Source organism: Xyrauchen texanus, chromosome 22, assembly GCF_025860055.1.
Source record: "Xyrauchen texanus isolate HMW12.3.18 chromosome 22, RBS_HiC_50CHRs, whole genome shotgun sequence".
Taxonomy (NCBI): Eukaryota; Metazoa; Chordata; class Actinopteri; order Cypriniformes; family Catostomidae; genus Xyrauchen; species Xyrauchen texanus.
Window position 1 is genome coordinate 17619700 of NC_068297.1, and position 13996 is coordinate 17633695.

At 37.6% G+C, this 13996-nt stretch overlaps 1 protein-coding gene across 1 annotated transcript in view; it reads right to left on the reverse strand.

Moving 5' to 3' along the window:
- Nucleotides 1-11483, reverse strand: part of LOC127662099 (serine-rich coiled-coil domain-containing protein 2-like) — a 63251-nt gene extending 51768 nt beyond the window's left edge. Inside the window, exon 1 of the mRNA XM_052153074.1 lies at nt 10828-11483. The gene's annotated coding sequence lies outside the window, so the exon portion shown is untranslated. The remainder of the gene's footprint in view (nt 1-10827) is intronic.
- Nucleotides 11484-13996: the final 2513 nt, after the last annotated feature.

The window sequence follows — 13996 nt, forward strand, 5'->3', positions numbered from 1 at the left end:
TAAACATTTAAAAAATCCAAGAGGAGAAAGATTTCAGGAGGAGTTTGGGTTAGGAGTTAAACTTAAGAAATATTGTAGGAACACTCATTAATAACCCTGACGTCTTTTTTTTTCTTCCATGCTACACAAGAGTTATTTAAACTTTATGGTAAGGTTTACGTTAGGTTTGGATGTATATTTTCGCTGTTTATGATATCCCACAACCATTTCTGTGTTCAGCAGTTAGAACGCAGGCATTCAACCAATCAACTGAATGCTGTAATATTTCACATTATGATTTAGCATTGTTTTCGTAAATTATTAATTTGGACAGCATGAAGATGGGTTTACAAAGAATTTAAAACTCATATATATGTGAATAAATATACGAAGCAGGCATAAAAATTACTTTCACATGAATATTACTACAATAACTCATATGCACACACACTCACAGATGTCTTTATATAAGACAGATATCTGATAATGACAAAGAGTGTCTACATTTAATGTCAGCAGTATATTTGTGAGTGGCTGTCATAAAAACTGCTGTATTAACAATAGGTAAAGGAAAAACCCAAAGAGCATTGTCATGTGTGGGCAATACCCTAGCCCTTTTAAACACATACCACACTACTGCTTCATGTCACTAACTAAACATATCAATGGATTAAATCAAATATATCAGCACGCTTTATTAACATGTCATGGTTGATAGCTCAGGATTACACAATGTAATGTCCAAAAACATCACAATGATGATCAGTTATATTTTCAGTAATGTTAGTGTACAGAAATACACATTCTAACAACCATACACAACTAAATTTACCACACCAGACAGCTGTCTGGCGCTGAGGACAGACATTTAGCTGCCTGGACACTTCAGATCATACCACAATACACTCACTGTAATTCAATACAGAAATCGAACTCAACGGACTGGTGAGGCCTCAGGATGATCACCTAACAGCCACTGCGGTTAATAAACACCATTAGAGATATCTGACACTAGTAAAGTCACAAGAACAAAACAGCTATGGGATGAATTTTATCGAGGTAGTTTGATAGAGACGTCCAAACAGTTTTGCATATGCATGGCATGTTATCTCATAGACAAATATGCAGCCTACAGTTACAACACAGAGTGCCAGACGGTTTTGGTGACCAGCAAGTGCAGGAGCACTATTACACTAGCATAAATATGCCCAACAGCTGCAAGACCACAGTTCTGCCACACATGCTAACCAGGGATCCATGCACCTGTCAAGGACACACACATAGTCTATCAAAACAAGTGCTCAGTGAGGAGTTTTAATTTAGGGAGGGGGCTGATTGGTGCGTTGGCTTTACACTGTCTGGTCTGCATCTCTGATAGTTCACATCCATTAACATGAGCACCAAAGCTATGAAATCTCCATAAGCAAAAAGAGAATGTGTGTAAACAGGTTTGGCAGGTGTACGAGAGGGAAAAACTTTTGAAAATGTCCTCAAAAGCATAGTGAGATTATTGTCTGTTATTTACTAAAGGACCTTTAAAGTTCAAAGTTCAAAGTACCTTTATTGTCCCACAAGGGGAAATTGAATTTGCAGCAATGCTCAACATAAAACACATAACATACAACAACACTCACCAACAAAACCAACCAGCAAAGAAGGAATTCACATTAGCGCCCAATATACATAATGTATAATAAATAAATAAGTAAAATACAGGACACCGTCAAGTGCAAAAATGCAACTTGTGCAAGTTAATATGAAGTGCTAATTGCCATTAAGGTGCCTCACAGCTGCCGAAATGAAAGATATGTGCATCCTCTTTGTTCTGCATCTAGGAACTCGATAACGCCAGCTCAGAGGGCAAAAGCTCAAACTCTGTTCTAAGGGGATGATCCTGTGAATGAGCTATAGCTCTAACTTTCCTCTGTACCTGTTTTATGTATAACTCCCCTGGTTGAGCCTGACTTCCCCTGGAAATCTTGCTCGCCACTTTGACCAGACTACCAAGTCTGTTTTTATTTGTCAGGGGAGAGGCTTCCAAACCAAGCAGATATGCAGAAAGATAAAACCGATTCAATAAAAGCACGATAAAACAGAATCATCATGTCTGACGAAACATTAAAAGTATTCATTTTCCTAAGAAAGTACATTCTTTGTTGGAATTTCTTTGAGACAGCATCAACCAACGGTTCAAAACACAGTTTGTTATCTAGAATGACTCCAAGATATTTGTATGTCTCCACGGGCTCAATATCCATGCCCTTAATAACCGTGACTGTAGGGGAAAGTGGTGACCTGCGAAAGTCAATGATCATATCCTTAGTTTTAGATACATTCAGCTGTAAAGATGAACTATCACACCACTCTACAAAGTCACTAAGGACTGGCACATGGTCCCGCTCATTCCCTGATAGCAAGCTGACAATAACAGAATCATCAGCAAACTTCAGTATGTATCTATCTCGGTACAAACTGCGACACTGGTTTGTATACAGGATGTACAGGAGAGGAGACAGACAGCATCCTTGGGCGGAACCAGTAGATGTAAAAGTGACTTCAGATAGGGTGCTGTTTGCCCTCACCCGCTGAGATCTATCTGTTAAAAAATCCAATAACCAGCCCACCAAATTCAAATCCAGGTTAAAATCTGCAATCAGTCTCTCAGCGAGCAAAAGGGGCTGAATAGTGTTAAAAGCAGAAGTAAAATCAACAAATAAAAGTCTGACATGAGTTTTTGCTCTATCCAGATGGCTAAACATAAAGTGCAGTAGTAGTGACCTCACTCTTTAAAGTAATAGTTTGCCCAAATATTTTAAATCATTTTCTTTCATGTCACTCCAAATCTATGTGACTAGGACTTCAACAATTAATCAATAAAATTGATAATGAAAATCAAAGACAACGAATTTCATTATCGATTAGTTGGATATATGCAGCCAGCACGGAGAAGCTCCGCCAATGATGTCACTTCACAGCCCAATGCAAATTTGTTGCATGATGAAACTCATTAGAAAAATGACAGACATCAGTACTGAACTACTCCTAGACCTTTCTAAACAGAATAAAGGCAATCTCTCATTGCACACTCACTCTAACCTCCTTTGAAAAATATTTTATTTATTTATTTATGCCTATTTATTTAAGTTTTAACATGCAGGCTCACATTACTCACATGAGTCAAAAGAAAAATCTGTTTAAATCATACATGCCATCATATTTTATCATCAAATAAGGCCAATAAAAAGTTATACTGTATTATGTGTTATGTAAATTTAGATTTATCTTAAGACCTACAGTTGGAGTCAGAAGTTTGCATACACTTAGGTTGAAGTCATTAAAACTAACTTTATAACAACTAATTTTTTTTTTCCAACAATTGTTTACAGACAGAAGTCAAAAGTGTTTCACATTTAATTGACTTTAATCACAATTCCAGTGGGTCAGAAGTTTACATACACCAAGTTAACTGTGCCTTTAAGCAGCTTGGAAAATTCCAGAAAATTATGTCAAGTCTTTAGGCAATTAGGTTCTGATAGGAGGTGTACTGAATTGGACGTGTACCTGTGGATGTATTTTAAGGCCTTTCTTCAAAGTCATTGCTTGACATCATGTGAAAATCAAAAGAAATCAACCAAGACCTCAGAAAATAAATTGTGGCCCTCCACAATTCTGGTTCATCCTTGGGAGCAAATTCCAAATGCCTGAAGTTACCACATTTATCTATACAAACAATAGTACGCAAGTATAAACACCATGGGACCACGCAACCATCATACCGCTAAGGAAGGAGACGCATTCTATATAAAGTATCTATATCCACAGTAAAAAATAGTCCTATATTGACATAACCTGAAAGGCTGCTCAGCAAGGAAGAAGCCACTGCTCCAAATCCACCATAAAAAAGCCAGACTACAGTTTGTTAGTGCACATGGGGACAAAGATCTTACTTTAAGAAATGTCCTCTGCTCTAATTGAACAAAATTGAACTGTTTGGCCATAATGGCCACCATTACGTTTGGCGGAAAAAGGGTGAGGTTTGCAAGCCAAAGCACACCATCCCAACCGCGAAGCATGGGGGTGGCAGCATCATGTTGTGGAGGTCCTTTGCTAAAGGAGGGACTGGTGCACTTCACAAAATAGATGGCATCACGAGGAAGGAATATGACGTGTATATTGAAGCAACATCTCAAGATATCAGCAAGGAAGTTAAAGCTGGCCACAAATGGGTCTTCCAAATGAACAACCCCATGCATACCTCCAAAGTTGTGGCAGAATGGCTTAAGGACAACAAAGTCGAGTATTGGAGTGACCATCACAAAGCCCTGAACTCCATCCGAAATTTGTGGGCAGAACTTAAAAAGCGTACGAGCAAGGAGGCCAACAAACCTGAATCAGTTACACCAGTTCTGTCTGGAGGAATGGGCCAAAATTCCAGCAAATTATTGTGAGAAGCTTGTGGAAGGCTACCCAAAATGTTTGACCCAAGTTACACCATTCAAAGGCAATGCTACCAAATACTAACAAAGTGTATTTAAACTTCTTACACACTGGGAATGTGATGAAAGAAATAAAAACCTCTCCCTACTATTATTCTGACATTTCACATTCTTAAAATAAAGTAGTTATCCTATCTGACCAAAGACAGAGAATGTTTTCTATGATTAAATGTCAGGAATTGTGAAAACCTGAGTTTAAATGTAATTTGGCTAAGGTGTATGTAAATTCTTGACTTTAACTGTATCACGCTGCATGCGCAGACTGAGGAGACCGCCAGTTTAATGCGATTTTTTTCCCACACTTTTTATCCTCTAAAACAGTGAACAATGGTTTTGCAATTATCAAAATATATTAATATAATTTATTCGATGTCCCTTTACCTCTGATAAACTGTAAAAGATGCAAGAAAGACACATTTAAGTAGCAATTTATGTGGACTTAAGAGTGATTCAAAGCTCTCGTTAATTTACAAACGTTTTTACTTTGCTGTTGGGAAAGGCACCAGAAAGATTAAGTACTACTTAAGTGCAACTAATTTTCTTCTTAGTGCTTTGGGAAACCCAGCCAACACCTGTTAAAAGCAGGTGGACTGATAAGTGTCTAATAATAATGTTAATTGCAATATCTCTTATTTTAATTTGTTGAATTTATTTCTATGGTCATTTCATTTTTCATATGCGTGAGCATGATTATTGGGACTGACCACCACTTTTCATTGCGTTTAGGCATAATAAAATCCACCAAAGGAGTGAAATTTTGTCACTCTGGAGTGGTGGTGGTGTAGTGTGCTAAAGCACATAACTGTTAATCAGAAGGTTGCTGGTTCGATCCCCACGGCCACCACCATTGTGTCCTTGAGCAAGGCACTTAACTCCAGGTTGCTCTGGGGGGGATTGTCCCTGTAATAATTGCACTGTAAGTCGCTTTGGATAAAAGCCTCTGCCAAATGCATAAATGTAAATGTGTCAATTGAGTGCTTTATTAAACACAATGCAGAGACAACCCCATTACAATTTCAACAATATGACCTATTAATTGTAAAAAAAAAATGATAATAAAAGTAAATGAGCCCATATTGACTCAAAGGCTGAGGAAAGGGACGTGCTTAATTTGATCCATGATGAAATTAAGCATAGAATAGAGGTCCACCCAGTTTCACCAAGGTCCACTCATTTAGAGATTTCTGGCCTCGCCCCTGATGTATCATTTTATGAATTCAAAATCAGGTGCATATTTCAGGGTTTTTCACAAAACTGTTTGTTTTTACCACATGCAATTATCCGTTAAACTTCACTGAGCAAATGAGCACAAGCATCCATGTCGATCAAACCAATCGCAATGGAGAAAGGGAGCGCCATCATTTTGATTAAACTCATGCAACATCATAACGCGCTTTCAGTTTCAGTTTCCACACCTCAGCCTGCTCCATACCATGTCACAGCCACACCTCAGCCTGCTCCATGCCATGTCACAGCCACACCTCAGCCTGCTCCATGCCATGTCACAGCCACACCTCAGCCTGCTCCATACCATGTCACAGCCACACCTCAGCCTGCTCCATACCATGTCACAGCCACACCTCAGCCTGCTCCATACCATGTCACAGCCACACCTCAGCCTGCTCCATGCCATGTTTCAGCAAACCCTTGACTGCCCCATGCCATGTCACAGCCAAGCTTCAGTCTGCCCCATGCCCTCTCTCGCCTCTCGCCACGCACCACGCCTCAAGACTTTTTCTCATTGGTTCCTTTGTTTATTAGTCTTGTCTTGTTATTGGTTCATGTTTCATTGTCTTGTTATATTGTTTTCAGTCTTGTATTTTCATTAGTGGTCTTGTTAACTTGTTACCCATGTCAATGTATTTTAGCCCTCATGTTTGCCATTGTCCTTTGTGGAGTATTGTTAATGTAACTTTGTTGTAGTTTTGTTTTAAGTCAAGCCAAGTCAAGTCAAGTCAAGATTTAGTCAAGTCATGTTTTGTTTGTGTCAAGTCTAGTTTAGTCATGTTAATGTTTATGTTTCTAGTTAGGATTTTTGGATCTCACTTTTGTTTAATAAACTGCACTTAGGTTCGTCACTCCATCGTCTTCGTCCTTGCCAGCAACATTTCACCATTGCCTACTTATTTATTACTTATTTATTTGTGGTGGTTCTTGTAAATTGAAACACGATTGTAAGTAACTTAATGATAGGAAGTAAATTGATAACACAATTGAAACCATTTACTTAATCAATGAAAACGTTTGGGACTTTTAATTTAATGGAAATAAAGCATTTTCAAGATATTGATGACGTCATGCCTAAAAAAAACACTTTGTCGCATAGGTTTTGGTTTAGCTCTATACGCGTAAAGTTCAATCCATAATCGCGTACAAAAAATTGGCTTTCAATACTGTCGTCATGATTTACACAGGCTAACGATTGGGGCAAACTTTGTCATGTGACACTACATTTTTGTGTTAATGCCAATTTTTTGACAAAAAGTGTTTCCAAACCAGTTTTCGAGACATTTGACGTAGCGACATAGAGTTTATGTGCTTGAGTTAAACGGAAAAATATTATGTCGACATTTGTGACATTTTAGTGATAATGTGCGCGGAGGCGTAGAACTGACTGTACCAGAACGTGGAGCGCCCCATCAACGTCACCAGCAAAGACACGATAAGAACCGTCAACAGAGTGACGAACCAACTCAAAACCATCACACCCGTCGCATACAGCAGCTCACGGACGTAACGCCCACCTGCAGCGAAACAGAGACACAGCACATTTAATTACATGAAATGTTTGTTTTTAACATCATGCCGGCGTTTCCATCAGCTTTATTTTGATGCGCTAAAACTTTTTCTGCAAAAAATCCTTGGATGGAAACGTAGTTATTAATTACTAGGGCTGAAAAAATTAGTCGACATTATCATCATCATTGTCGAATAGTCGACTGATTTAATTTAACAACATGAACGCTAATGAATTTGAAACGCTAATGATGATGCGGGAGAGCAGCACTTCAACTCCCACTTGATTGAGGAGAGGAAGAAAGAACAGCTCACAGTCCAAATGCACTCCGAATTTTCCAAAAATACTAAAGTGATGTAGATCGCAGAGTATTATAATACAAAAATGCAAAATAAGTAAATACAGAAGCAGTGTCGTCGTGAAATAAAGTGGAGCCGTACCTGAAGCTGTACCAGTCAGATCGTCTAAAAAGGAAACATTGCGCCGTTATATGCTATATTTAATGCATTCTTTATTCAAGTTTAAATAATAAGGAATTGGGCTGTATAAATGAGCACAAACTCCGAAACTGGCATTTATCTGTGCGGTCAGAGTATATGAGTAGTGTGAAAAATAAAAAAAGAGTTTAAAACTTCTCGCGTCTAAATATATTACATGTTGCTTCTCAAGTAAATTGATCTTGTTTTAATTATTTTAAAATGGAAAACAAGACAAAAACACTTGATAACAATAGGATTTTTTGCAGTGAAATTTTAAGTTGTTTTCCCCTTTAATTCAGTGAATGTCATTTAGAGGTATTTTTAAAAGATGATTTTGTCCTCTTTATTGTTAGTAAGCACGTTTAATACAACCTTTTTATTCTAGGCACAAGCTGAATAGTTTGTTAAGAGCTAATGATTAATCTTTGCAATAATCACCTGAATAGTCGAATAATCATTCTAATCATCGTTAGTTTAGTCGATTATAAAAATAATCATTAGTTGCAGCCCTACTAATTACCTTCTACCTAATATTATTTTTTATGAGATTAAATATTCTAATACCATATTATTGATGAATGCCCATCCTTAGCACATCCCCACAATCTAAACATGTATTTTTTAAATGAATAATTTAGAAATATGTAATCAGTGACAATATGGTTTTAAAACTTAAACTTAAAATAACAATATTAATTTAATTTAAAATATAATTGTGTATTTTTCAGCTGGGCAGAATTATTAATATTTCTATTCTGGTGTCACCATTGCCCTGTGCTCTGCTGATTTGTTTGTCCCACTCCATCCCTGATGGATAATTTTACTCTTTAATAAACAGTACTTTTAAGTTTTACAAGTTACAAAATGGAAAGGAACTGTTTTGCATTGTCCTGAAAGTAATAATAATCAAACATTACTATTCAAACTTTGTTCAAAGTTTTGTGAGAGTATAGAATCCTTCAGTACAGTAAACCAAACCAAACCTGTATGCATTTTATCATTTGTTTCTTAAAAAAAATAACATTTTAATAAAATACAGAAACAGTCATTATTTATCTGATTAATTTAAGAAATTATCGAAGATTAATTGATTATCAAAATAGTCATTAGTTGCAGCCCTACATGTTACTTTATCTTTTCTGCAGAACAGAAAGGGAGATATTTTAAAAGTTCCATTTGCTGATTTTGATACAATAGCAGTTAATAGGGACTCACTTTAATGCTTATAAAGCACCTAAGAGTCACAAATATAGTCCATTTGACTTGTGCATAATTTTCTTCAGAAAAGTCTTCTGAAAGCTTGTGACCACTTTGTATAATGAACTATTATTAAATATGACAACACGTCAATAACAATCTCATTGGTTCATGTACATTTTGATACCAAACGTTATGAAATAAGAACCAAAGAGGTCTGTTATTATTAATGAGTCGCCATGTTTGATTTGTGCTTTGCTACATGAGTTTATCAATTATTTAATTTCATTTCATTTGAGAGTGAATAACAACTTGCAGTAAATTTTGGTCTGTTCATAATACAAATGGACTTGGAATATGAGGCACGTGTCGCTTGGACAACATTTATGACACTTCCGGATGCTTTTTGAAGCTGTGAAGTGAGTCACTATCAACTATTATTGCATGGAAATTATAGCAACATTCTTTACAATATATAGTATTTGATCCACAGAAGAAAGATGGGTTTGCTATGAGGGTGAGGAAATTATGGCAGAATTATCATGTTCTGCTTTATAGCTTCTGATATCAACAGGTTTGTGTGAGGGTTAAGTTTAACGTTTAGGGGTAAGGTTTGGGCCTCAGCAAATATCATCACCTCCATGTGCTTATGAGATGTACTCATTAACAGTGAAACCAACATGTGTGTATGTGTTTATATGTACAGTGGGTGGTATGTCCCCACCCTAGTGCCAAATGACAAGATGACGGATAAATGTGCTTTGCTTTCACTATTCAGTCTAGACACAGAGCAAATGTGCATATTAATAAATATTTAGCACATTCTGTCACACTCCCTCTCTTTCTTTCTCTCTCTCTCTCTCTGTGCAATGCTGCCATAAACAACGTGGTCTCATCCTTAGGTAAATAGAGATGAGCATTCATCTGAAGTAAAGAACTTCTAATAAAGGCCTAAACCACTTATAATTAGAGTGATGTTACTACAGAAAGCATAAAAACACTACTATAATCACTGGTTATTACAAGAGTGATTGAAGAATGCAGGGCTGGTTACATAAAGACAAGACAACAGAGGAAGTCATTATGTCAGAGATCAAAGTCTTTTTAGGCCTCCCCCACAATACACTTTCCCATAATGCCCCTGCGTAATTCATCACATGGGGCAGATACACAGGTGACAGGGTCACATGAACATACTAGTAAATTATGGCTGATAAGTCGTTATCAAATTGAAAGCATAACACACAGACATTTTAACATTCAAGAAGTGAAAATGCTCTGTAGCCTCTGTCGTTGATTATTCCGGCAAATATCAGATAAGCTTCCAGAGAGTTTAACAATGCAGAAATTCAACTAATTATTTAGTAACACAACGTGTGTCCATAATGTTTAATACTATACGTAACTCGTGTGTTGCACTTTTGAAATGACATAAGTTGCTCTGAATAGACATATTTGATATGGTTTGCTGAATACGTGTGAACATCTCTTAAGTCACACATATCCCTGTAGGCTCTCTGTGTTACGTAAATCATGTTTTTTTCCTCTGTTCGGACTTCAGCTTGACTGGAAACTAATGTAAAGAGCAGTTGCAGTCAGGGGGCAAAGGTAATTTGTTTTTAAAACAGCAGTCCAGCTCAACATTAGCATGAATCTCAACTGAATAGAAAAAAAATAGGCAAACCACACAAACTGAAGCAGATTCAAGAAATCACACAAATTTTAGGGACTATGAAGAAGGTTTCATGGTTAAAAAAATAATTAGCTACTGTAAAGAGGAAAAGGTGCCATCTGTCTCACATACATAAATGTACAGAAATAACCATAACAACAACATACTTGACCATTGAATTCTTAAAATCAACATTTAAGAGTCCTTAATCCAATATGACCCATTAAGATAGAATCAGCTTTCAATCCTGCATGACCTTTGACTCACCTGTTTAATGTAGATCATTTGTGTTTATCCAGGAGGTCAATGTCAAGAGCTTAACTTTAAACTCTTATTTAACACAGCTGATGTAGACTGGAGTACTCAATATACGTATTCTATAAAGTTCAACATATATTATACTCTGGAACAGTAAGTTATTGTTGAGAAACTATGAAACAATCCAGAGAAATTAGAAGCTTCCTCTTGACCGGCGCGATCATTCCAGCCTGCCCATTAAAACGGTTTACTAACAACACGACCAAATGAACGTTTTTATAAACAGTCCGAAAACAGATATTCATACATTTCTATATAGGACCAAGAAGTGCAACGTTTGCATTCTACGTTAACGGGTGAGCAATGCAATTATAAATCTCCATTACCACACAGCACGGAGTTTCAACAAGCTAAAGCAGCGGAATAACACTGATGATGTACTGAAGTGAGACTCCATCATGATGTTTGTGATGTTCGCGACTCATTCCAGCATCCTCATCTGAAGGGCGGAGCGTCCATCAGAACCTGGCTCACTGCTACTCACTTATGCTTCAAAATAAACGTGTCTCATTACATTTCAAAGCGTACATTAAAGCGAGTTGGTTTATGAAGCTGGAACAGGTCGGTAAACTGATGTACTGGCGGAAATTCCGCTTAGCTATTGAGCTCGCGCCTACAAACAACCTATCGACACCCACACCACGAGAGCAGCGACCTCATACTCTCACGCGCGTTGAAAGTGACTCTGACGTAATGAACTCCCGAGAGCCGCGCTCTGTCCGTGCACGAGCTGCGCGCTGGAGACTGGCAGGGAGCGCGCACAACTTTTGAATGTCGGTATTAACATTAAGATAAGGGTAGAGTCCCTTATCTTAATGTTAATACCGACATTCAAAAGTTGAATAGAAACTTTTCCCTACGTATATTTAGTATACTTATTGGATATTATACATTCTGCAGTTTACACCAATCATCAGAATATATTTGAAAGCGTAATTGCAAATGTGCATATTAGTTGGTAGAAATTAAACATTTAAGCGGAGAAGTTTTATAATGTAAAATAAAGTCAAGTAAGTTATATTAGTATAGCGCCTTTTACAACACACATCGTTTCAAAGCAACTTTACAGAAAATCAGACATTAACAGAAGATAAAACTGTAATGTCTATAATGTCGATGAGTCATCATTGTGTAATTAGATAAAATACGATTTTGAATTGTGTTTAAAAAAAACTGTGGCAAGGAACTCAAAACTCCATAAGACATTGGTTAATGGAAGAAAAATAACCTTGGGAGAAACCAGACTCACTGTGGGTGCCAGTTCCCCTCTGGCTAACATCATGAATATAATGCCAATATTACTTATGTATAGTTAAAGTCATGGTTTCAAAATTATTAAACTAAGTAAGTGTTAAGAGTCAGTGTTTAAACATAGATTTAGTATGAACTGTAAGATTAATGACTAATGTCTTTGAAGTCCATCCTATATTAACTGCACATAGAAGTTCACATAGAAGCAATTGTCATTGTTAATTGACTGATGAAGGGTTTTGTTGGTAATTGATAGTCTATGTATTCCATTTCAAGATTGTAGTCCATCAATAGACCGAGGTGATGCAGGCAGAGATCAGTGAGGTGCATCGCAGTTCAACCTGGCCGGTAATTTCGGTGAGGGTCGTTGTGGTCCGTCCAAGGTTCAGACAATGGCATATGAAGTATCCCATTGGCATATGAAGTCTTATGGTTGGAGTTGGCATCAGTTCATCCTCTGAAGTCCATCATAATCGACTGAAGTGATGTATGGCTGGCACCGACTGCATGTAGACATCATCACTCAGAGACATGTAGCAGTGGAGTCCAACACAAAGCAGGAATGGAGCTGGATCCAGCCGGTTCTTGTGACCTCAGGATAGGAGTCTTGAGGTTGAGACAGGAAAAAAATAATAATAATATTTGCGTAGATGCCATTCAATTTATTGCAGATTTATAGATCATGATGTTTCTGGTTTCTGGTTCCTTCAGACCTAACTAAAGCAGCCAAATTGTGTGTTTGAGGATAAATTAGGTGTATGGCTGGCAAAATAGATGAGTCTTTAGTCTAAACTTAAACTGAGTGAGTGTGTCTGCATCCTGAACAGTTTTAGGGAGAATATTCCATAGTTAGGGAGCCAAATATCTACATCCTTTTGTGGATTTTGATATACTAGAAACTATTAACAGGCCAGAATTTTGTGATCGTAATGAACGTGATGAATATAGCGTGATAGCAGGTCACTTAAGTACTGCGGAGCTAGACCATTCAAAGCTTTGTACGCAGTTAACAGAATTTTTAAATTAATACAGAATTTAACAGGTAGCCAATGTAACGATGATAAAATAGGGCTATATGATCATATTTCTTGGTTCTCGTCAGCACTCTGGCTGCTGCATTTTGAACCAATTGAAGTGTATTTATTGATCTTGCTGGACATCCTCCCAGTAATGCATTACAATAATCTAGTCTTGAGGTCATAAATGCATGAATTAGTTTTTCGGCATAAATTACAAATATAAAGCAATATAAAACAATTATAAAGCAAAAAATAAACATCTAAATATAAAAAACAACAACAGTAGGGATGGGGAGGGGTGTAATAATGAGCAGATGAAAAATTGCCTAGATTCAGTTATGATGGGGGAAGGGATTGCACCATGTTGTACATAGGGGCCACAGTTTGTTCCTAGCAGGCAGCAGATACCCTAACCCCACCCTCCCCCTAATCCTAACCATATGGAGCCTGTAAGGCTGAGTAGCCTGCCAGAAACAGTGGATGGCAGGATGGTAGATGGCCCATGGAGTTCACACGTTTCGATAATTGGGTCCTTCTTATTCGGAAGGCTGTGTCCTTTCTAGACCAGTCATTCTGAGCCTGTAGGCTAAGCTCCTTCTCTGCATTCAGTGCTAGATTGAGCCGGTCTGGTAAGTGTGCATCATGGTTACATCATAAATGTTATGCGGTTCTCCCACTCCATGTGGTCGGCAGCGAGCCCCTTCTCCCCTCACAGTCCGCTTCCAGGCGGCCACTCCTCCACAATCGGCCTTTATCCCTTTCGGAGGCTTAATTAGCCTGATAAGTGACCGGGTGTGCATAATTACGACCCAGCCTCGCCCTCCGCCCTGTCACACTGTTATGGCAAG